Source organism: Physeter macrocephalus, chromosome 8, assembly GCF_002837175.3.
Source record: "Physeter macrocephalus isolate SW-GA chromosome 8, ASM283717v5, whole genome shotgun sequence".
Classification (NCBI taxonomy): domain Eukaryota; kingdom Metazoa; phylum Chordata; class Mammalia; order Artiodactyla; family Physeteridae; genus Physeter; species Physeter macrocephalus.
The window spans coordinates 92757408-92777376 of record NC_041221.1 but is presented as its reverse complement, the minus strand read 5'-3'; the positions used below and the strand labels follow the sequence as shown (position 1 = coordinate 92777376).

The window sequence follows — 19969 nt, the reverse complement described above, 5'->3', positions numbered from 1 at the left end:
CTCCCTCCCTCCCTCCCTCCCTCTCTCTCTCTCTCTCTCTCTCTCTCCCCCTCTCCCTCTCTCTCTCTCTCCCTCTCTCCCTCTCTCTCCCTCTCTCCCCGCCCTCAGTCTTAATCTGAACTTGAATGGACCAGTGAATTTACCATCAGCAAATGCTACTTATACATTTTCTTGCCAGCCATAAATTAATATTTATTGAGTACAGTCTGGGTGCTGGGAGTGGGGAGAGGTGGATTAAGAGAATCCTGGGTACCAGGAAGTTTACAGTGAAGCTGGGGTGAAAGAAAGCAGGAAAATAGTGGAGATTCATTTATAGGGCTAGATATCAACAAATGTAGATTGATCTAGTGCACATTAAGTGCAGAAGTGTTCCAGAGTTGCCATTGAGGTGTGAGAACAGCCTCAGGAGGGACGACTGTGGCGACTTCTTATAGGAGACAAGCTCCTACTTGGATTTTGGAGGTTTAAAGATTCTATTAAAATGTAGTAAATTTGGCTTAACTTTGAAACAGGACTTCAGTGTGTCTAAACTCACTTTATATTGATTTCAATGGTAACATTTTCTTTAGAAGTGATATAATTTGAAGTTTAGAATTGTGTGTTTGTAATGTGCTTTTCATTTTTTTCACTTAAAAATTGTTTCCTTAGGTAGGGAGAAAAAAATCTTGTTTACCACAACTACCCCTGTTAAATGTAGAAGGAAAAACGTGAGGGAATTAAAAAGATTAGCGTGACATCATTTTTAAAATCACTATTTTTCCTTAACTCTCTCCCCAGTAGTCTTGCCTGAGTATATGTATAAATGTTGATTCCATATTGATGCCCAGCAAAATTATGCAGAAATTCCTAAGTCCTGTATCACCAGATATAGTCACTGTATACTCTGGGGGCGGGGTGGGGACTTTTATTCCATCAGGGGGTCCCTGAATACTGATGCAACTGTGTAATTACTAGCTGCAGGACTGACTCTGTTAAATTTGAAGTTTTTAAGCTATTATCCCTTTCTTTACTTCCACACTATTCTTCTTCTTACCTTTTTCCCCCCACTCTCCTCAGATATTAATGATAAAGGCTTGAGGTTACTCCATCCCAGGTCATTTGCTTTTCTAAGAGGAGACTCTGGGGTTTGATGTGTGTGAGGTGTATGGCAAGCACTGTGCTAGGTCCTTTTCATATGTTACTGCAACACAGATAACTCTGTATGGATGTAAAAGACTGGTACAGAGAAACGTTATTAAGTAAGTTGTTAGGATCACACAAATAGCTAGGTTTTGAGTCCTAGTGTTTCAGACTCCAAAGCTCCTATGCTCTTTGCACTACAGCAAAACATTTTAGGACCTAGGATAATCTATGCTGGAAGTTCAGACTTTGTGCCAGTTCCACAGGAAAAATGCTTTTGACTGGGAGCATTGCCCTAGTGCCCTTCAAATTAGATGAGGTGGATCTAATTAGTCCTCCTAACTCATAAGGTCAGTTTTGTACAGTTGCATCTTAAGTCTTTAAATGTAGTCTTATTTGAGGAAGACTTTAATCTTTGTTTTGAATTTTTTCAATTAAATTCAATTTAGTGAATATTTATTGAATGCCTATTCTTTTCCAGGTACTATGCTGATAGTACAAAGACAGTCTAGTTAGGGAGACATTATAAGTAACTATAATACAATTCACTGAATGCTATAATAGATGCATATACAAGGGATCATGGAAACATATGAAGGTATAATTAATTTGAGGGAGGATGTCAGGGAATGTTATATTTGAGCAGAACCTTGAAGGACAAGAAGTAAGAATTTGCCAGAAGGACAGAAGGAGGTTGATCATTCATTTCAGATGATGGGAATAGCATGAACACATGTGTGAATATGTCTGGCATGTTTGGGATGTGGAAAGAGTGGTAGATTGTAAAAATGGTCACAAGTTCTTCCCTTTCCTGCATCCAACTCCTGGAAATGTGATATTGAAAATTCTTCCATTAAGAAGTGGAGTCTGTTTCCCCATCACTGAATTTGGGTTGATCATGTGACTGACTTTGGCCAATGGACATTAGTAAATATGAAACCAGCAGAGACTTGAGAAGTGCTTGTGCAGTGGGGCTTCTGTACTTAGAACCCTGAGATCATATTGTGAATGAGCCCAGGTTATCCTGCTGGAGGATAAGTAGCCACCTGCAGAAGAGCAGAGGCTCTGGCTGATAGTCTGCTCAGCACTAGACCTGTGAGTGAGATCATCTTGGATTATTTAGTTACCAGCTAATCCACCATTGACCATGGACACAGGGAGAGTCCCGGGGAAATTTGTTGTCAGCCTGGACAGGATGACCCACCTGAGTTGCACAATTATGAATTAAATAAAATGTTTTACCCATTAGGTTTGGGGTGTTTTGTATCAGCTAAGCTAATCCACAAAAGGTCTGAGTAAAGTTCAGGGAATGTAGGAAGAAGTAGCTGAAGATGATAGGTAACGTTTGCAATATCATGTTAAGAAGTTTGGACCTATTTTGTAGGACTAAGCTTCCCAATACTTCACTGACTCATGTACCACTTTTATCTTTTAAAAAATGTCTGGGGCTTCCCTGGTGGCGCAGTGGTTAAGAATCTGCCTGCCAATGCAAGGGACACGGGTTCGAGCCCTGGTCCGGGAAGATCCCACATGCCGCGGAGCAACTAAGCCCGTGCACCACAACTACTGAGCCTGCACTCTAGAGCCTACGAGCCACAACTACTGAGCCCACGTGCCACAACTACTGAAGCCTGCGTGCCTACAGCCCTTGCTCCGCAACACGAGAAGCCACTGCGATGAGAAACCCGTGCACCGCAATGAAGAGTAGCCCCGCTCACCACAACTAGAGAAAGCCGCGTACAGCAACAAAGAACCAAAGCAGCCAAAAGTAAATAAATAAAATAAATAAATTTTTAAAAATGCCTGCATACTCCGAGTTAGATTTTTATTTAAATTGTCCAATTTTTATACAATTTACTTTAAATGCAAACAATATTAACTTAAAATCCCAGTTGATGTGTTAATTCTACTTTTTTAAACCTATTAAAAATATAAATATATAAAAAGTTGGTCTATTTGGTATCAAAAATCATCTTGTATATTTTGAATGCTGCATTCTAGGATTTCCTGCTATAATCAGTAGGAATCAGGATCATGAGGAGAATAATTTGGAGTGGAGAGACTGCTGGTAGGGAGGACCGAGGAGGCTGCTGCAGAGGCCCAGATGGGGTTTGGCACATGGTTGACAAACTAAGATGTATTCTTGAGGAAGAAGAGGAAGTGTCTGGAAGCAGATTTGTTGTATGTGGGGTGGGAATGGGGGGTGTGAAGTATTCACTGAGTGGGTACTAGGAAGAAAGGGAAGAGAAGAAAAAAAATAAACGTAATAGATCTGATGTTGTACTTACTGAGTTTGAGTTAATAGGTTGTTTGGAAACAGAGGCCCACCAGGCATTTGCACATGTAAAATGTTTTTTTGAGCCATGTGGCTTGTGGGATCTTAGTTTCCCCACCAGGGATTGAACCTGGGCCACTGCAGTGAAAATGCCAAGTCCTAACCACTGGACCTCCAGGGAATTCCCTTAAAATGTTATTTTTGAAATCATCAACATACAGGTGATAATATCATCAAGAGGAAGTATTTAGTACAGAGATCTTCATCTTATTCTTGTTTGCTTTTTCATCCCCAAACTTTTATGGGATATGATTTACTCCAGCTAGAAATAGTGAGTGATTCACATAGGTAATGATTCTCAAATGGGGGTGGAAAATACCTGTATAGTGTTAAAAAATGTCCTCCATACAATTTTGATATACTACCCTTCACTCCTCCTTGATTTAGTGGGAGATGAGGACAGGGCTGTGGAAAAGGAATTAGTGAAAAGGGACAGAGCGGGCTAAGAAGTAGACGCCTCTAACAGGGAGAGAACTTTTACATATGTGAAGGAACTTTAAGATGAAGGGACAAGCCATGGTACTAAATTCTGCAGAGAAATCCAGTAGTTTGAAGATTATTCTTTAAGTAAAACTGGTTTATAATATATATGATACTTGGCATATAATAGGAGCGCAGTAAATGTTTGGGTAAATGATTTATGTAGAACTGTTTTGTGTTTGAAACACTTCACAAGCCTTAAATATTCAAGTCAGACAGGATATGTAACTGTACTGCTTTGGCCTCCAAAATCAATGTGGGTTTTAAAAATTTTGTTTCTCTGTCCATGATCAGTGACTTAGATATATGCCCACTAGGGCACCATAGTCCTGATCTCAGTGCAAAACAATGTTTGAGGCTGTTTTCAAGAAATACTGTCAGTCAGCATCCTTGTTACGGCCACACCACGCTTAGGCCTCCCAACCTTTACCACCTATGGCTCCCAGGAGTAAATTGTTTGTCTTAACGATGGTTTGGGTTGATGGAGTGAATATACTTGACTGGCAGAACAGGAACATTGGCCTGTCTGGCTCTCAGGTAATTTTTACATTCATAATAGCAGCTTCTTTTATTACTGTGATTATTCTTAAGATGACATAAATTTCTACCAGATCAGGACAGCAGTTTCCTCAGACCATGATTTGGTGCTGATGAGGGATACTCAGAGCACGCTCAGCAGTACACACTGGTTTGACATCTGGCATCCATGACTCCTGTGAGATTGGCTTCCCTCTAGATGTGCCCTGAAAGCATCCCTGCTGTGCCCCTTCTGTCCAAGTGTAAAAGCATCACAGGAAACGAACAAGTAAAGATTCAAGTTTTATGGAAGGAATCGAGAACCCCTCACCCAGATGGAAACCCGGGTTTTGGTGTCCAGGAAGTTTGACCAGCCGTTTGGATAGAGGCTGTTGTCTGTGGCACCTTGGTCCCCTTCTCCTTCTAAGCTTCCCACATGCTGTCTATTCTAAGTCATCCAGCTGAGGAAAATTGCTTCAGGACCTTTAAAATGTGAAATAACGGTTGTCTTTTACTGTGGATTCATTAGTGCAGCTGGATTTAGTTATTTACAGTTGTAAATTTGGCACTGTTTTTACTGAGGTAGGGGACTCTTTAAAATAATTGAAGCAGTCTAAAGCTAAACCTATAAATAATTATTCATTTCCACTTGTTTTAATATGGAGATAAAAAATATTAAAATGATTAAAGAAAATAGGTATATAACAAGGGAGTTAAGACACCAAAGTAAAAGTAAGAGGAAGAAGCCTTTTCACATTTCCCTTGCTTCTGTCTTCCCATTTCCATTTTCGCTCCAGTCTAATGAATGTATTTTAAATAAAATTCACATACTCTCTTTGCTCTCTGTCTTCCTACTACTACAAATATCAGCTCAGCCCCTCTTTCAGATCCACTTCAAGGAAATGCAGACTTGAAAAACTCTCCCCCATGGTTTTGTCTGAACTAGCTGCCGTTCTGCAGCACACTGGATCCAGTTGCTGGAGTGGGGGAACCCGAGAGGTGAGTGAGCGAACGAGCGAGCAAGAGCGGCCACTTAGCTGAGTGAGTCAGGCGGGCCTGTGTGAAAGGATGTAGTGAGCCAGGGACTAATGGGAAAAATAGGGGGTCTTCACAAATTCTGATGTGGGGAAATCTGAAAGGCTCTTCTGCATGCCAGGGTATTTGAATATTTGGGAAACAGCTGGCTGGGCTTTGGGAGAGTGCCTCCTGATTCGCCTCGTCAGATGTTCAGAGATAAAATGAGGCAGCCAGCACGCCAGCACATAGCTCATATAGCCTTGCAGTCAGTTTTGAATTTAGATTTGAATTGTGATATCAGTGTCATGGTGGCACATGCTTTGAGAAGGTACTTACAGAGAATAATTGAAAGATTCAGTGTGAAGCTTCTGAAAGTTGTAATTTAACGTTCCAGAAGCCTCCATATTACTCTCACCATTAAAATTTAAAATGACAGCAGCCCAATTATGTATGGTTATTTTCTTAAATAAAATCATATTTCTACCCCAAGTGAAAGATTCATTGCTGCGCATTAATCTCTGTCAGGAGAACCAATCTCAATTGCGTCCAGTGTTAGCAGCTAAGATGGCTCGCTTTATCCTGGAGACAATGAAGTGACTGGGGGAAGCCGAGCTCTGGAAGTCCTCCGGAGGAGCTGGACTTGCAGCAGGCTGATTTGCATGATAATCACCATTATGGATCCTCTCTGGTGCCAGCCTCCACACTTAACCAAGTGCCGTATAACTTTAGTAGCAGCTGAGAAACCCAAGTAAGGGCTGTAGCACACATTTTACAAAACCTGAATGATGTCAAAAACTGCTAGTTAAGAGAGGGCAGCTGGTTGTAAAATTAAACCACACTGAGGCATGGAGACTAGGAATGTAACTTAAAAACCTGATGAAGGATATAACTTTGGGGACTGTTGAAAGATATAAAGCTTTTCCATCTTTTTTTAAACTCACAGAAAACTGTTTACCAGAAGAATCTGTTTACCAGAAGGACTTTTGTGGCCATTGAAACCATGGCATGAAAATAGATCAGTGAAAACAGAAACTTTTTCCAGTGCAGAAATTTTAGTCTCTATCAGTTAAAAGTATGGAGCCAGACTTTTAGACTATGAATCTTTCCACCAGTTTCTTTGGTCTGTTTCATTTTACTTTATACTGCGTTGTGATTTGGGGAATATGGTGTAATGGTAGCCAGAATTGCAATGAAAAATTGCACGGGGCTGGTCAAGCTTAAACCATTGTTATTCATCAAAACCTTTATTCCTTAGTGTTCCCAGGGACAAAGGAGCATGTGAATCAGTAATATTATGATGCATGATGTTGAATGATATAGAGTATATATACATCAATGTAATCTAAGCAGTGTCTTATAAATAATAGATCACATAATTTCTCAAAGGTTTCACAGTATGATAAAACATTTACAGGTAGGTCTTGGTTCTTCTGAGTTTTGTCATGACTTTAGTACAGCCAGTCCTGTGGCAGTTTGCAAATTTACTTTTGTTGTCTGGCTGTAGCCCTAGAATCTATCTACCTTTTTATAAAGCTGATCCTGTGATATGAACTCAATTTTTTCCTTCAACTCTGCCTCAGATCACTGTGGCTTTTCCTCTTTCTTCCCTTTTATTTATGTCTCAGTAAGAGGCATCCAACTTCACTTGTGTCCATGATTCCACCACTGTGCTTAGATTCTTGCTGTAAATTATTTTGAGTCTTCTACTTTCCACATTTGACATTTTGTTGGCTTCGTCCTTAAAAAAAAAAAAAAAAACCCATTCCTAAATTCCCTACTCTGTTTCCTTTCTTTCAGTTCTTCCTGACTTGTCTACTTTCTTGCTTCTGGCTTCTCACCATTTACTCTTTAACCTATTGCAAGGTCGATTGAGCCACCACCACTACTACTTTCTCAGACAAAGATTATACTCCTTCTTAACAGACCACTTTTCTCACTCTGCTCTAGAAGGAGAGCAACTTACCTAATGGGTAAATTTGGAGTAAATAAGTGAGCCAGCTCAGCTTACTGCCACCCTCCTTCTAGCTGTAGAAGGGCCTGCCTACTGAGAGCCACATTCTCCCCGAGGCTGGGAGCCCAGCCCACCCCAGCCCAGCACTGGCTTGGCTTGTGAAGATGGCCTGATTCTGTAGTTTAGACAGCTAGGCTTGTTTTGGCTTTCACACTAAGCTACTTCCTTCACTGTGGTCTCAATCAGTAAGTAATAAAGGTTATATTCTAGCCTCTCATCTGTTTTATTTTTGTATTACTTCTAAACTTGTTTGGAATGCAGGAGAGGAAGTGTGTCTCAATGTTGGGGAATTGCTTAGAAATCTAAATAAATACAATAATGTGCACAAGTAAAAAGTTAAAGTCCTCCTTTCCTGATCTCACTTTCCAGAGGCTTGGTTCCTCTGTCTGTCTCTCTTTCCCCACTTTGTAAGGATATAGCAAAAAGGTGGCTGTCTATAAGCCAGGAAGCAGGTCCTCACCAAGAACCAAATCTACTAGTACTTTGATCTTGGACTTCCCATACTTTGATCTTGGACTTCCCAGCCTCCAAAACTATGAGAAATAAATGTTGTTTCAGTCACCCAGTTCATGGTATTTCTTATAGCAGCCCAAGCTGACTTATTCTTCCTGATTTTTCTATGCATGTGCAAATGTGTGTATATATAAGTATATGATAGAAATATTTTTACCTGAATGTCACATAACAGAAATATACATAGCTATATATTTATACTTACAGCTCTCTAAAATAGATCTTTTTGTTTCATATATCTCCATATTCTCCATACATTTATTTATATACATACACAGTTGTATTTTCCCCCCAAATGGTAACACACTATATGTTTTGTTCTGCGTCTTCCTTTTTTCACTGAACTCCTTTTCATGTCAAAAGAGACTGTGGACTTAAAAAATTGTTCACAACCTAAAAGTTGGGAGTTATGTTTTATTCAGTGGGAATTTTTAGGACTTAAGCCTGGGAGGCAGCATTTCCAGTAACCCTGAGAGAACTGCTCTGAGGAGGCGATGGGGGAGCCAGGTTACACAGAAGTTTTGTAACAAAGGGCAGGTAGTCAGGAACATCAAAAGATTATTGTAAATTAAAAGCAGATATCCCAAGTTAAGGAACTTAGCGCTTTTCTTTGTATGGGAAGATGCACGAGTCTGGGCTCACTGAAATCATTCCTTTGATATGCACCTCAGCTCTCTGGGGCCAGTATCCTGTGTTTTCACATCCTGAGTTTCCTCAGGGCCCACGGTAGGGAGTGGCTACAGTCTGATGGCTGCTAGATGGCAGGTATTCTTTTCTTCCTGAGTTTCCTCAGGGCTCACGGGCTCACGTTGGAGGACTGCAATCGCTGATGAGTGTGACATCCTTTGTTTACTGATACGGCAGGAAATATTCCTTTTCTCAAGACATATCTTATTATTTTTAATGGCTGCATGGTGTTCTTTGGTTTGGATGGTCCTTAATAAACCATTCTTAAACTGCTGGCCATTTAGATCATTTCACATTTTTGCGATTACAAACAATGTTGTTTTTATAAACTTTACAAACTTGTACTAGTATTTCTGTAGGAAAGATTCCTAGAAGTGGACTTGCTGGGTATCTCTTAAGATTTAATTGATTAATAACAATCAGAGACTCATAGGTTGGGAAGGATTCTGAGAGAACTCAGAGTTTATCCCATGCTCACAGGGAAGGATGTTTTCTTCTCACTCTGAGTTTGAAAAGTTCAGAGAATGAGACTCCATGTTCTTTTTCAGGAATGCCTTAGAATGACTTGAAATCAACTGTAAAAGAAACAGTAATAGTTATGATGCTGTGGCTCAGTGAGTTGGAAGTGAAAGTGAAAGACAGAATCCTAAAGTAATACATACTTCGGTGAGCCTGGTTTGCACGCCAGTCAAGCAACACCAGATGCAGGATTATCAGAGTTATGGCAGTTTCAGATAGTTGGATCAATTAACATTCATATAGTAGGGAAGTTAGTACCTTGTACTTCATGTAGAGTAGCAATGGGAGGTTAGTTCACCCTGGGTGTCCGAGACTGCCAACCTACCCCTTAAGATGGCCCTCAGCTAACGGGCCCCTACTTTAAGCCTTGGCTCTGTGACTAGGAAGCAGGTGACCTATTCAGAGTCTAGCCAGACTACACATGATCTTAAATCTGATTCCACCACCTACCCCACAGTGCATCATACCTGAACACACAGTTGGGCTGCCCTTCACCTGGATTGTTCTGCTTGTGTCCCAAGGCTATTTCACTTGCAGAGAGGCACGCGGCAGCTCATTTACAAGCTGACCTAAAGAAAAGAAAAACAAAAAACATGATGTAACGTGACAGAGCTGTGGCATCCTGACTGTTTCAGGTAGCCCCCTCCAAAGCAGGTACGATTTGTTTAAAATCTTTGCAACACCGTGATGACCTCTGTGGCAAAACCCTGTGTATTATGGACTTGTCTCTCAGAGCGGACATGTTCTTGACTGTTACAACTTATACGTTTTTCCCACTTGGGGTGCCCATGGAAGCATGCCTTCATTAGAAACAACTGCAGCGTGAGTAGTAAAGACGACCATGTTAAACAGCTAGGAATTTTCACCTAATTGCACATTTATACAACACTGCAAAAAGGATCAGGCAGCCTGGCTATGTCAGATCATTTCACTGCTCACCAAAGAGATTTGAAATGGACTTCTAATTATTATTGCTGATTTGCTGTGGCTGTATTCCTTAATATGAACATCTGATTAGGATTAATTTTCTTTAATTGACGAATAGAGCGCTTACACTTGCAGGGTTGCACTTGTTACATATCGGCATATGTACTGTATTGTGGTGTTGGCATATGCTATGTATTATGACTTTTTTCTAGAGTGCTAATTACAGGCACTTCTTATCTGTTTTAGTTTTGAGGTCATTGTTCTTCCTTCCTTCACCTTTGTGTGGCTTTTTAGATTTGTTAATGGAGATAGAGCAGGGCTAAGTGACTATTAAACTCTTTTCTATATACAGTAAAACCCATTAACATGGACCTCACTAAATTTGGAATTTATGATAATGAGGGCAGGGCCTGGGTTAAAGTTTACTTTTGCATTGTCTCTGAACTAAAGCTTTGCTGAGCTAATAAATGGTATACATATAATCACAGGGGAATGGCACTCTTACTTTTAAAAGCAGCCTTTTCTAGAACTCTAGAGAAAGGCCTTGCTGGAGAGGTAATAAGGTAGTGTGGAGATGGCAGAGTGCAAAGACTGTGCCACATACTAGTTTTGTGACCTTAGACAAATTTTACTTAGCTTCTCTGAGTATCTTTTCCCTCATCTATAAAATGGAGACATTTATCTAATTTATGGGGTTGCTGTGAGGGTTAGATTTAATACAAAGTGCCTGGTATGTACTTCATAAATGGCAGATAATTATTACCAATCTAAAATAATTGGTGAGCTAATTTCAAATACTTCTTATTTTTTAAAGTAAGGCAGGGTTCCCCGGCACTTCAGAATTTTGTTAACCTAATCTGAGATACTGCTTTATTATTATATTGATTAAAGGAAAACCCCAGCAGTTTGGTGTGGTGGTAAAGAACATGAAATTTGGAGTCAGACAAACTAAGGTTTGAAAGTAGTTCTATCGCTCATTAGCTATGTGGCCTTAGGCAAGTTACTTAATATCTCTCAGGTTTTGTTTTCTAATTTGTAGAGATGGGGTGGTAATACCTGCTCCAGGACTTCTGTAACGATTCCGTGAGATAATGCTTGAAAAGTGTTCAGCCCAGTGATTTTCATGTTGTAAACTCTCAAACATCAGCTGTTGCTATTATCGTGATCTTTTTGACAATAGTCCATAGTGTAGACTTTTCATTAATTCAGACTTGTCTTTTTCAGTTCACCTAATTAATGAATTTCATTTGAGATATAATCTCCATCTAGATGAAAATTTTAAGTATGTAAGTAAAAAAATTATAGAGAAGCAAAATGGCTAAATACATAGGGTGAAAGAGGAAAAAATAATATTTTAAAAGTGGAAGCACAAGGTCTCAAGGTAGATTTAAATTACTGAATAGTCACTTCTGTGCATAATCTTTATGTTCTTTGTAAAAGGTCTTTATATTAGCCAGAAAGAAACAGAACTTTATATATACGTAGTAGAAAGTGTGGACTGGTGATCTGCTCATATCATTCATTGGCAAGAGAAGCAGTAAGTCCTTGTTCAACTTTATTTCCATCTTCTTGCTTTCCCCTTATGTTTCATAGGCTGTATGGATGAGAAATGTAAGCACTATAATGTCCTGAATGGAGACTATAATCTATCCTCCCCTTAATGACAGGCTTACGTAGGTTGTCAGAATCCATCACCTCAACAGATCAGACTGAATTACCTTCGATGACTGGCAAATGGTACCACTTGTGGTGAACTCCAAGGAGCCAGGGGTGCGTGTGTGTGTGTGTGTGTGTGTGTGTGTGTGTATTAAATGCTCGTCAATAGGAGAAATGTATTTTACTGAAAACTCTCATCCATGCTATTTTTGTAGAAGCTGGAAGTGTTCTTCTTGGGAAAAATATAAGAATTATTTTTTGGAGATTCTGAACTATTACAATACAAATTCACAACCATAAATGAGTAATCAGGTATTTTTTGTGTGCATCATATGCATGCGCAGTGAAACTTTGTAATAAAAACTAGAGGGGACAGAACCAATAATAATCTTGGGGCTATATGGCTCGACTTTCCAGGGCTGACCAATTTAAGCAGGTAATTGTAGAAAAGTAAAGTCAGTTTATTAAGTTGACAACCAATGGCTTAGCATATACAAATTTTCATAATGCTAAATTCACAAGTCAGAAAAAAACCTTTTGTCAGACCATGTTTTCTAAGTTTGGGTCAGAAAATGTGATCACTGTAATGTACGCCATGTTGATTAGTTGTATTATTTCAGATCTTTACTGGAAGTATCTAATGGTTAGTTGTTAAGGTATGGTATTATTTGTCTAGATTTGGCATAACAACAGGAACAGCAGTAATAACTAATTTTTATTGAATGCTTACTGTATGCAAACAGTGCTAGAAGCAGGAGATATAATGGGAAGGAAAAAAAAAAAGACATACCCTTATGTTAGAAACAAGTTCATAATTTGTCCAAGGGTGGATAGCTAGTAAGTGGCAGAGATAGAATTATAGTGCTGTATTTGTTATAGCAGCCTAACCTATACCGAAATATAGTAGCTTAAACAAGCTAGAAGGAGCTTGCTGACACAGTGGAGGTGCCGTATCAGCCATATCAGCTTTGGACTGCTTTTGCGTAGACTGTTGAGTAAGGAAGAAATAAACTTCTATCTTACTATTCTGCTATCCCTGCTTGTTAGCTTCATTCATATGTCTGAAGATTTATAAGCATCCTCTTTAAAGGCATTCCTTAGATGTTGCACCCCTAACTTCTGCTCACACCCTACTAGCCATACCTAGCTGCCGAGAAGGCTTGAAAATATAATTTTTATGGTCATGTACCTGTCAACATTCAGGAGTTCTATTAATAAAGGAAAAAGGGGAGAGTGGGTATTAGGGGACAATTGGCAGTCTCTGTATCATATGCCAGTTAAGAGCATTGTTTCAGACTTGGACAAGTGACAAATGATCTCATGACTTTGGAATACGCCTGCATCCATTTTCCATTTCTTTCCAAGTAGTATATATCAAGGTTATATATGTATGCACGTATATAGTGTGTGTATGTGATATGTTTAAATATTCAAAATACATGAGATATATTACATGATTCTACAGTGGACTTTGGTCATCTGTAAGTGCTAATTCAAAATTTCACAATAGAAGAAGCCCACTTTAATCTTTGGCAGAAAGCCTTGTAAAACCCCCAGGACCTGTCTTGCTTGCATCCTCACTCTCAAAAAGATCTCAGACTCAGAGATCTGTGTTGTAAGACCTGTGTTCGTAGAGAAATGGATTTATAGAAAAAAAAATTACTTTAAGCTTTTGAGTCAGGCAGGTATACATAAATCATAAAAAACTCTGACCCAGAACTTCAAAATTTCCTAAAATTCTTGGTCTATTAGACATTTACTATAGAAAAATAAATTAACAAGTATTTATTCAGCATATACTTAGGTTAGTACTTATGTTGAGATGGTCCCACAGAATTTTATCCAGGTATCCCCTGGGGCTACAAATAGTGGGAGGAGATAAACATAGGTTAGACCTGAAGTACATACACATATATTCTTATTTATTACCTGGGTGCTGCCCTAGCCCCTGCCCTCACCTCTCCCTCAAACCTAACGCAGTTTCTGATGAGCTCAGCTACCATTATGGAGCTGCTTGGAAATATTGTCTTGCACGCAGATAAACCTCCTTGGTCCCTTACTCCTGAGTCCAGCTCTTTACATCATATTTCACTAGTGGCTAGATGAGGCAGAAAAAAAAAAGAAAGGAAAGGTTTAAGTTAGAGCTGGTCTAATTATTCCTCCCTAGGCTTTATCTGGGTTGGGGGTAGGTGGTAGTTGAGGAGCATGTCTGAAGTGGGAGGTAGTTCCAGACCTCTTTTGCCTCATTGGCCACATGAAAATAGAGAGAAGCAGTCCAAAGAGAGTGAGAACCCCAAGAGACAACTCCGAAGAAAACACAGAAGCCTACAGGTTAAAACTTTAAATTTTCCTCTCAATACACCAAAAGCTCCACCTCCTTTTAAGAAGTTTAGTTGAATCCAGTAACTTGATTCAGTTACCTGGTCTCTTTTCCTCCATGGCTGTGGGGCTGGGGAGTGGAGTAAGGGTGGAAGTGGAGCTTTGCCTTCCTGTTAGAGGTCAACATCAAGTACTTTGGAGACACCATAACAACTATAAGACATGGCCTTTATCCCAGTTCTCAAAGACTAACAGTCTGTCTGGGGAGCTAATGTATATGAAACATTTAGTGAAAACCAGCACTTAAACTGTATGATATTGATTATTCCAGAGGAATCCAGATAAGGGAGAGGTAAAGTGGATTTGTTTCTTGGGGAAGGCTTCTTAGATCATGTCATGATTGAGATGCAAAGGATGAAAGGAGCTAATTAAGAAGGAAGAAAAGAGGGGGTGAACAAAGATTCAGAATGAGCTTAGAGGTCAGTAGACTTGTGTGCCTGAAGCAGAGACGTCATGTTGGAGACTAGGAAATGAAGTGGAAAACTTCAGAAATCAGGCTGTGGTTAGGCTACAGGTAATCATGTAAGGTTTTTTTTTTTTTTTTTTTTTAACTAAGTTAGTATTAACCTCGTTATTTTTTATGGAATGAAGTGAGTATAAATTAATAAATGACTGACTAATTGAATGAATGAATAAAAAGATAGGTGTTATAAAAACATTACAGTGTTAGAATTTGTCTAGGCTGAGAAAAGGAGGCTCCTATGCAGGACCTCAGCAACATAGGTTGCCAGGAAACAGCAGGAAGTGAAGACGAGGTGTATCAGGGTCTGGGAGCCTGGCTGCACTAGGGTTAGCCAGCAGTCCAGTCCTCAGAGACCAAGAGGATGTGATGATCTTGGGATTGGTTCAGGGAAGCTGTTGGATCTGAGGAAATGCAATTCAGCAGGAGATTTGGGCAACTAGAATGTAGACAGCAGGTGAGATTCGGAGTCAGGAATGGTGATATCATGGCAGTGGGCAATCTATTCACAGCTGGATCCCAGCCAGTGGCTGGAGTCCTGAAATAGAATCTGGAGAAAAGTTGTATCAGGGTCCTCGTCAAGAATATTTGGGTTCTGGGCAAGGCACGAAGCCTTGTCGGAAATGGGAAAGCTAGTCAGTGCAGAAGCGGGTTTTTTGTTTCTTTGTTTTTTGTTTTTTTTAACATCTTTATTGGAGTACAATTGCTTTACAATGGTGTGTTAGTTTCTGCTGTATAACAAAGTGAATCAGCTATGCATATACATACATCCCCATATCTCCTCCCTCTTCCGTCTCCCTCCCACCCTTCCTATCCCGCCCCTTTAGGTGGCAGAAGCAGTTTTGAAGATTGGGCCAGCATGTCTGGGGTTGGTAGGGAAACAAAGGGAAAAATGATGATGAAGCAGTTGAGAGTAAACTCTGCAATTCAGTGCACTGTGGCCAAAAAGGGGCTGAATTTGCTTCTCTTTTGCCTGCTTGATGATGGGCTGAAGGTCACAGCTACACTAAACCTCTTAAATGGAGATTTCAGGGGTCCTAGCTCAGAGGGATCTTGGAATGAATGGCTGAAGCAGAGGCCCAGTGGAAGTAGCATCACTTGGAAGGAGTTGAGACTGCAGTAGAGGAGACCTTGGCGTAGCTGGGAGGCTGTCATAGTCCAGGCTTGGGAGAATAGGGCCTGACAAAGCAGGGAACTTTTAGTAGCAATTCAGAAGAAAAGGGGTCTGCAAAAGACATTTCACATTAAGAAGTAAAAGCCTTCAGTGACAAGTTTGATGTAATGGATAGAGAAGGAAGAACCTAAAATGACTCTAGGTGGATTTTAAATGCTCATGTAGTATGACATTTTTGCTCATGAGCCGAAAGGTGTTTTAAACATATATGCAATTACTTTTGACCAATTTTTAGAAACCCAAATAGATAAAATAAATTAGTTAATAAATTGTGTTAAGGCTAATCTTACTTGAGTATTGGTTTGCTTTATATCCCACTGCAATGGGACATCTCAGAAAGACAGTAGCCCATGAGCACGTAAATGAGTAAAAATGTTTCTTGCAAAGATGTCTTTCTTTCCTCATCTAAGATTGTGTTAGTAATATACAAGTGCATGGGTATGACTGAAAAGCCTAAGGTGGGACCCACCTGGATCCTTCCAGGCTCCGCTCATGTGGCATTTGCCATGGAGCTTATTTTTTTTTTTTTTTTTTTTTCGGGATGCCGGCCTCTCACTGCTGTGGCCTTTCCCGCGCAGGCTCAGTGGCCTTGGCTCACGGGCCTAGCCGCCCCGCGGCATGTGGGATCTTCCCGGACCGGGGCACGAACCTGTGTCCCCTGCATCGGCAGGCGGACTCTCAACCACTGCGCCACCAGGGAAGCCCTATGGAGCTTATTTTGAAGTGTTCATGCATTCTTCTTTTACCCACCTGGTTAGTTCAGAACCTTTGCTGAAGAAAGTGTGCTTCTGCCTGCCCAAATTGCTTCACAGTGGGCTTCTCTATCTGCAGCTGTTGTTTCCCAGCCAGACACTTTGGTGCTACCTGATGGGACGTAGGCAGGAACTTTACTGTTCACGAAGGGGTAGGGCTCAGAATCTCATGAGGGGTTTTATTCCTGTTTATCAAGGCAAGGGAAAACACACAGAATCTTTACCTGGGTAGGGAAGGAAGCTTTGTTTTCAAAATGCACAGATATGTGGTATTTCTGATTTTATTAGGCTTGGATCTGTGCCTGGGGGTGGCATGGATTTCAAAGTCATTATTTAAGGTAAAGAAAGAAAACTTTAAACAGCATTATCACCATAAAAGATCCTGGTTGTGTTTTTGAAATGTTGAGCTAAATAATTTTAGCGATCAACAAAAGACCAACCATTGTACTTCTGAAAAGTTGTTCTTCAAAAGGCTTAGGTTAATAATTTGTTTCCATTTTGTTCACAGGTGTACTGTCTGTAGGATGGAGATAGACTGAATACCCGCTTCGCTGAATACCGGCTTCAGATCACCTTTCACATTTTCTTGTTGGAAAGGCAACTGTTGGAGAATCATCTTGTTACCGTCAGCAAAAATGGAAACAAATCAAGACATTAAGAATGCCACGGTGAAGGACTTCCCTGGTGGCCCAGTGGTTAAGAATCCACCTGCCAATGCAGGGGACACGGTTCAATCCCTGGTCCGGGAGATCCCACGTGCCACGGAGCAACTAAGTCCATGCGCTACAACTACTGAGCCTGCGTGCCTAGAGCCTGTGCTCCGCAACAAGAGAAGCCACCGCAATGAGAAGCCCATGCACCTCAATGAAGAGTAGCCCTGCTCGCCACAACTAGAGAAAGCCCATATGCAGCAACGAAGGCCCAACGTAACCATAAATAAGTAAATAGATAGATAGATAGATAGATAGATAGATAGAAAGAATGACGCAGTGAGTGACCAGCGGTTAATGATGCCAGTGTTATGCAAGGTTCGGCAAAGGAATTTTTCAAGACAGTGTGCCTCACCAGCCAGAAATCAGGAAAGGTTGAACCTCTCCTTTTTGTCTCAGCTCTTTCTTAAATCAATGCAGCCCCTCCAAATTAAAGTGAATTGAAACATGCATTGCCTTTTCAACTTAATTGAGTACTTAACTATGTGTGAATCACTGTACAAAACAGGGGAGGGAAAATGAGGAAACAAATAAGATGTGGTCCCTGCCTTCAGTGGATTTACAGTCAGTTTCAGGGCATACATTTTTTTTTTTTTTTGGTCTTCTGCTCTTCAGCATGTCCCTAAAACAGGAAACAAATGGAAAAGTATATTCTGTAAGTATTTTAAATCTCTTTAATACAAAACAGAACAAAACAAAATTCCTAATGTGGGCAAGTCAGGACATCTTAATTCCATTTTTTTTTGGACTTCTGATAGTTAGGACCCATTTTATTGATTCCATGTACATTCAGGAGACTTTAGAGATATTAATACATTATAGTTGGAGCAAATTTGCATAAATCCTTCTTCCCCCTTAGGTGTAGAATGTATATTGGAGAAATATATTGTGTTTGTACATTTCTTGGAAAGTAGGGAGGTAAATTAAATCTGTTGTCCCTATAGGCCTCTGCCTTCAATGCCCTAGGGGCCCGCCACTCCACGTGAGTTATTAGCATGGAGAGGGGAAAGGTTTGCCTCAAACTTGGGGGTGTTGTTCATGGACCCAAGAAAGGACAGGGAAGGAGCAAAACAGACCTGAGCAAAGGCTCTGTATGAAAATTTGGCTATTTCAGTATTCATTGTGTTGTCCGTATTCCATAAGTTGGATGACTATACAATTTTTCCAAAAAATTACTTCTGATCTGGGAATAAGTCATGAGTTTTCCAGTGTTAAGATGCTAATATGACTGTAGACATGGTGTCTGTGACACATTTTAGTATGTATGAGCCAACAATAGACATGTCTTTGTCTTGAGTAGTGTCCACATTTGAATTGAAAATGTGCCAGCTTTTTTTTTTTTAACATCATCAACAGACTTCTTAATTAAGCTGCCAGTACATACTGCCAATAGCACTATGTGCTGTTTGAGAAATGAACTGTGTCAGTGCTGTTTCTCTCATTTAATAAACAACGTTGCTCCCTATAAAATGGATATAAAGTGTTCTTTGAATGGAGCATTATATGGCTCCCTAAAGAATTTGTTGAGAATTCTCAAATCATTCCTTTTTATTTAATTTCTAAAAACTTTTATTTTGCTCCTCAGTAAGGAATAACTCTAGTTTGACCAATGGCTTTACTTATATGATTCATCCTTAATAGGATGCATTGCCCCACCCCCAAACTCCTGATGGTGATACTGGATATTGGTTATGTTACTTTCAGTTTGCATGAAGTAGCTTCCAGGAAGTCTGAGTTATGAACCTGTACTGTGCTAAATTGTAGATATCTATTTACTGTTTTGGGAGATTTTTTAGAGGGACAACCTCTGTATTCCTTGTACCTAGGAGAGTGCCTGGTGCATAGTAGATAAGTGTTCAGTAAATATTTGGTGATCAAGACATGTAAAGTAGCTTTTTTCATCTGTGGCTCGTAAGGCTCTGTAACGGACAGAGGGGTCTTACTAACAGAGTAGCACTTCTATTAGTTTGTAGTTTACCTCAGTGTACTTAGAATGAGTCCAAATCAGCTGGATACTTTGTATATTGTCTAGTCCACTGGTCCTCTTAATTGGTGTCTTGGATTCACCAGTTCAGCCCTGTCATTCATACCAACATCCACTCTGCTTCCCCTGCACAGGGGCGGGGCTGCTCGGCTTCTCCTCCTTTGGGTTGTCCATCAGCAGAAGAGCAATCATTCTATTCAGTGGGTACTCATGATGTGCCAGGTGCTGAGCTTAGTGCTTTTCACAGAGCCTCTTAATTATCTCATTTAAACCACACAACAACCATTTGAAGTGGGTATTATCCATTGCACAGATGTGTATCTTAAGTCATGGGGAATCTAAGTCCAGATCTCTTAGATTCCAAAGCCTGAACTATTAACCCCTACCCTCTGCTGCATCCCAGGGGAAATTCCCACTGCCTGGGGGTGGGGGACAGTTCAAATCTGGACATAGTCTAGATTCATTGCGTTTAGTATTTCTGAACAGCAAACTGTCTAACGGATAAAACCCAGCAAATCACAGTTGTTTTGAGAATGGGGGAGGGCAGAGCAATTGGGAGAAAGCAAAGTTGGAGACAAACCAATTTGAGCCAAACCTTTAGCCTTTACCTCATAATCCTTGTTTTTTTTTTTTTTTTTTGGTAAACTTTCTTTTTTTAACATAGCCTGACACCATGTGATAAATCAAAGCCAGATGTAATTGACCCAGAATTGATCCCCAAATGTCTTCT

General features: G+C 40.2%; 1 protein-coding gene across 1 annotated transcript in view; it reads left to right on the top strand.

The window, feature by feature from the left end:
* Nucleotides 1-17780, top strand: part of LOC114486797 (uncharacterized) — a 167372-nt gene extending 149592 nt beyond the window's left edge. The window contains exon 8 of the mRNA XM_028493433.2: nucleotides 17054-17780. The gene's annotated coding sequence lies outside the window, so the exon portion shown is untranslated. The remainder of the gene's footprint in view (nucleotides 1-17053) is intronic.
* The last annotated feature ends 2189 nt before the right edge of the window (nucleotides 17781-19969 follow it).